Genomic DNA, 6180 nt, shown 5'->3' on the forward strand with positions numbered 1-6180 from the left:
AGGGGGTGAGAACCATGAGCCTCCTAGGTTTTGTATTGAAGTCAATGTACCCAGAGGAGGATGGAAGCTAGCTGTCCTCCAACTACACCATGTTGCTACCCTACAGAGTTCTGTAGACCTTCTTTGCAAAATAGTGTGTTTTAATCAGTTATTTGGTGACATGATTATATTTAGTATAGTTTTATTTAGAAAGTACAATTTAAATGTTTATGAAATTCACTGAGGAGGATAGTCCTCCCCTTCCTCCTCTGAGGAGCCTCCACTGGTAGAATTACATGAAATGTTTATCAATGGTACATTTTTTCCATGCAAAGGAAACGTCTCTGATATAGCCTATAAACCTATGCATCTATGCATTTATTAATAGCACAAATAATCCAATCTATATGACATTAGGAATAGTAGGCTTACATTAGTCTGCAAATACAATGATAGAGGCATGCAATCCTTTGTTATAAAGGTGCATTTTTATGGTGAAAAGTAGCTTCCCCAAAACTCACGCGACACATGCTAATTGATAGACTAGGAACTATCTTAATAGCTAATTTTGGCTAATTTCAGTGTTGTTGTTAACATCTGGTCAGACTTGATTTACTAGTGATGAAATGATCATAGCAGCCCCATTACCAACAGCTGTCTAGGTTCAGGTCTAGACTGCCAAAAAGGTTTCTTTGCTTTTCTGACAGTTCTTGAGTCTTAACTCATTGGTGTCACCAATGGTGTTTCATTGTTGCGGGGAATCTGTAAACATATTTCTTCCCATTGCCTTTCCTGCCTTGTTGGAACAGCCAAATACTCTACAGAAAATGTCCCTGGTGATGAATCAACTAGTTTTAGGCACTGTTATCATGCAGTTTGGGGTAGCCACTCGGCTGTTGTTGCGAGGTCAAGCTAAAATATCCAAAGGCCTGAAAACTCGCCCAATTTGTTCTCCACAACGAGAAGAGTTGCCATATTTATACAATAAACCCTTTTCCCATGACGTTATCGAGTCAATTAAAGAAGGAATATCATAGTATATTGTAATGATGTCATAGCCAGTTGGAAGCAAAATGTGTGTTGCCTCAAAAGAATAATTATTACAAGCTATGACATGATATAATATAGGAATTTGAATATGTGGCAAGAGAAAATATATTTTGCCCTTTTTCAACTCCCCAAGATAATTTTCCAATGGATGTCGATTTAACTCGTTTGACTCCTATGATTAAGCAATAAGGCACAAGGGCATATGGTATATGCCCAATATACCACGGCTAAGGGCAGTTCTTAAGCACGACGCAACGCGGAGTGCCTGGATAAAGCCATTAGCCTTGGTATATTGGTCATATACCACAAACGCCCAGGGGACCTTATTGCTATTATAAACTGGTTACCAACGTAATTGGAACAGTAAAATGTGATGTTTTGTCATACCCGTGGTATATGGTCTGATATACCACGGCTTTCCGCCAATCAGCATTCAAGGCTCGAACCAGGTTTATAATTGTAAATAAATCCCCTTTGTGCTAGTGCATAACTGTAGTAAATACGACAGGAGAGTTTGAGTGATAAAAGTTGGACAGAGGATCTCAATCTCTGAGCAAGAAACACTTGGACGAACAAAAAAACGAATGTTAGGCTATTTTCTGGCAATTGTGATGTTATTTGACAATTGTTAAGACTATAACCTTTTATAAATGGCCCATTTACGAGATTGACTTGTTATTGCAATAGGCATAGGCTACAGACTAAAATCTGTGTTTATGATTGTAATTCAATTTTTCCATGGTTTGCTTAGATAAAGGCAGATAGCCTATAGCCCCTGATAGGTCTACATCTCATTTTCAGATACTCTACAGTAGCCTAGACAAGATGCAGGCAATATGTGAACTGAACTATTTAGAAGCTTGCTTAGTTCAAATTAACAGACTAATTTATTCAACATTAATAGGGAGGCGATTTTGAGATAAGAAATGCTTGTTTTTCCCCAATGCCTGCTGGAATAGGATACTGAGAATGGGGTCATCATTTTAATCACTGAATTAAATATTAATAATATGTATATGAACTGAATATGCTTGTCAACAAACAGCCAGTGTTTATTTTTTAGAATTTGCATTACCTGTAGCCTAATCTGACTACTGTTACTGTCCCTCAAATGCATTCTAACAACTGCTTGGCAATTGCGATAGAGCTTTGATAATTTCCAATTTAATTAACTAAACGTGCAATTAATAATTGGATAATAACACAAGGCTACAACAACTATAAACTGAAGTTACAGGTTATTTGTTAAATTGGTTTGCTTGCTCCAGGTAGGCTACACAAGTGGCACAAATTGATTTGCAATGACTCCAGTGATATCATATTTTCAACATACACTACTTGTCAAAAAATGTTATCACACCTACTCATTGGCGTATTGCTGCAGAATGCTGTTGTAGCCATACTGGGTAAGTGTGCCTTCAATTCTAAATAAATCACAGACAGTGTCACTAGCAAAGCACCCCCACACCATAACACCTCCTCCTCCACGCTTTACAGTGGGAAATACACATGCAGGGTCATCCGTTCACCCACACCACGTCTCACAAGGACATGGCGGTTGGAAACAAAAATATCCAATTTTAACTCTAGACTAGCCTTTTTTAAAGTATGAGTCGTGATCCAAAGTGGGTCGCGGACCTGTTAATGTTGGGTTGCGATGTGTCAGAGTAAATGTATAATTATTTCATTAATTAATCATTATTAATAATAATCTCATAACATGTGGTCCATATACATAGCCTGGTTCCTCTCTAGGTTTCTTCCTAGGTTTTGGCCTTTCTAGGGAGTTGTTCCTAGCCACTGTGCTTTTACACCTGCATTGTTTGCTGTTTGGGGTTTTAGGCTGGGTTTCTGTACAGCACTTTGAGATATCAGCTGATGTACGAAGGGCTATATAAATACATTTGATTTGATTTGATTTGAATTACTGGAATTGATTTCTCTGCTTTGCAACGGTCTCTGCTTAGTTTGGCAGCTGCGTGAATGTGAGAGGGAGATGCCCGTGTGCTTGAAGATTACTCCGCGACACACGTGATGCAGCGCTGTCGTTCAGCAGCAGATGATGCGCTGTCTACCACTGACTTGTCATTCCCACTCGTCATCACTCACTGCTGTCATCAAATGGATTCATGCTAGCCACAAGTTCTGACTGAGCTCAATTGTCATGAAACACATATACAGTGATGAGTTTCTCTTTCATACAAACTTATAACGAGGAGCGCCCACAATGTGTTTTGTGTGGGAAAGTTCTTAGTAATGAAACGACACGTCCTGACCAAACATCCACAGCATGATGGTAAACCCAGGGAGTTCTTTCAGAAAAGGGTCGAATGCTTCAGGTAACAGTGCTTCGACAGTGAAAAAGTAAATCAGCTAGCAAGGCATTGTTGTCATTTTCCTTGTACTTGGCCCTGTACATAGCTAATAGCTATCATTCACCACAGCAAGCTAGCTACTGATAGTGCAACCCTAGTAACAGTACAGATGAAGATGAAAGAATGATCAGGCCTACTGTACATCTTACCGAAGAAAGTATTGTTGAAAACTAGTCTAGATTGTAACTGTTGCTGTTAAAATACAATAATAATTTTGATTCTTAACTGGAATAAACTGATTGAAGCAAGATGCTTTTTGAGGCAAACATACTCACACAGTTCTGGGTTGCTCATCTACCAGTCAAAAGTTTGGACTCACCTACCCATTCCAGGGTTTTTGGTTATTTTTACTATTTTCTACAATGTATAATAATAGTGAAGACATCAAAACTATGATATAACAGATACGGAATCATGTAGTAACCAAAAAAGTGTTAGACTAATCAAAATATATTTTATATTTGAGATTCTTCAAATTGCCACCCTTTGCCTTGACAGCTTTGCACACTCTTGGCATTCTCTAAACCAGCTTTATGACCTAGCCACCTGGAATGCATTTCAATTAACATATTTGCCTTCTTGTAGAATTTCTTTCCTTCTTAATGTGTTTGAGCCAATCAGTTGTGTTGTGACAAGGTAGGGGGGGTATACAGAAGATAGCCCTATTTGGTAAAAGACCAAGTCCATATTATGGCAAGAACAGCTCAAATAAGAAAAAATAAATGACAGCCCATCATTACTTTAAGACATGAAGGTCAGTCAATAGGGAAAATTTCAATAACTTTGAAAGTTTCTTCAAGTGCAATCGCAAAAACCATCAGGAGCGATGATGAAACTGGCTCTCATGAGGACCGCCACAAGAATGGAAGACCCAGAGTTACTTCTGCTGCAGAGGATAAGTTCATTCGAGTTACTAGCCTCAGAAATTGCAGCATAAATAAATGCTTCACAGAGTTCAAGTAACAGACACATCTCAACATCAACTGTTCAGAGGAGACTGTGTGAATCAGGCCTTCATGGTGGAATTGCTGCAAATAAACCACTACTAAAGGACACCAATAAGAAGAAGAGACTTGCTTGGGCCAAGAAACATAAGCAATGGACATTTTGGTCTGGAGTCCAAATTGGAGATTTTTGGTTCCAACCGCTGTGTCTTTGTGAGACAAGCTATAACCCCACTGCCACCATGGGGCACTCTGTTCACAACGTTGACATCAGCAAACCAATAACCCACACGAAGCCATATACGCTGTTTGCCATTGAAACCATGATTCATCAGTGAAGAGCACACTTCTCCAGCGTGCCAATGGCCATCAAAGGTGAGCATTTGCCCACTGAAGTTGGTTACAAAGACGAACTACAGTCAGGTTAAGACCCTGGTGAGGACGACGAGCATGCAGATGAACTTCCGATATGATTCTGACAGTTTGTGCAGAAATTCTTTGGTTGTGCAAACCTACAGTATCATCAGCTGTCCGGGTGGCTTGCCCCAGACGATCCCGCAGGTGAATTAAGCCGGATGTGGAGGTCTTGGGTTTGCGTGGTTACATGTGGTCTACGTTTGTGAGGCGGTTGGACGAACTGCCAAATTCTCTAAAACGACGCTGGAGGCGGCTTATGGTAGAGAAAGAAACATTCAATTATCTGGCATGGCAACAGCTCTGGTGGACATTCCTGCATTCAGCATGCCAATTGTACTCTTCCTCAAAACTTGAGACCACTGTGGCATTGTGTTGTGTGACAAAGCTGCACATTCTAGAGGGGGCTTTTATTGTCCCCAGTACAAGGTATACCTGTGTAATTATCACACTGTTTAATCAGCTTCTTGATATGGCACACTTGACAGATGGATGGATATTATCTTGGCAAAGGACAAATGCTCACTAACAGGGATGTAAACTAATTTCTGCAGAAAATGTTATACAAGCTTTATGAACGTATAGAAAATGTATGGGATATTTTATTTCAGCCCATGAAACATGAGACCAACACTTTACATGTTGCATTTATATTTTTGTTCAGTGTAGCTTTGCCACCTATCTGTCATACATAATTCCCCCAAGTCATAATGACACAGACAGATTTGAGTTAGTTCTGAAGATAATGACTCTGGCTTATCTGTACAACACTACAAATAATACTTACATATAATGTTGAAGTCGGAAATTTACATACACTTAGGTTGGAGTCATTAAAACTTGTTTTTCAATCACTCCGCAAATTTATTGTTAACAAACTATAGTTTTGGAAAGTTGGTTAGGACATCTACTTTGTGGATGACACAAGTAATTTTCTCCAACAATTCTTTACAGACAGATTATTTCACTTATAATTCACTGTATAACAATTCCAGTGGGTCAGAAGTTTACATACACTAAGTTGACTGTGCCTTTAAAACAGCTTGGAAAATTACAGAAAATTATGTCACGGCTTTAGAAGCTTCTGTAGGCTAATTGACATCATTTGAGTCAATTGGAGGTGTACATGTGGATGTATTTCAAGGCCTACCTTCAAACTCAGTGCCTCTTTGTTTGACATCATGGGAAAATCAAAAGAAAGCCAAGACCTCCACAAGTCTGGTTCATCCTTGGGAGCAATTTCCAAATGCCTGAAGGTACCACATCCCTCTGTACAAACAATAGTACGCAAGTATAAACACCATGGGTACCACGCAGCCGTCATACCGCTCAGGAAGGAGAGGCGTTCTGTCCCCTAGAGGTGAACGTACTTTGGTGAGAAAAGTGCAAATCAATCCCAGAACAACAGCAAAGGACCT

The sequence above is a fragment of the Oncorhynchus nerka genome, linkage group LG9a, assembly GCF_034236695.1.
Source record: "Oncorhynchus nerka isolate Pitt River linkage group LG9a, Oner_Uvic_2.0, whole genome shotgun sequence".
Taxonomy (NCBI): domain Eukaryota; kingdom Metazoa; phylum Chordata; class Actinopteri; order Salmoniformes; family Salmonidae; genus Oncorhynchus; species Oncorhynchus nerka.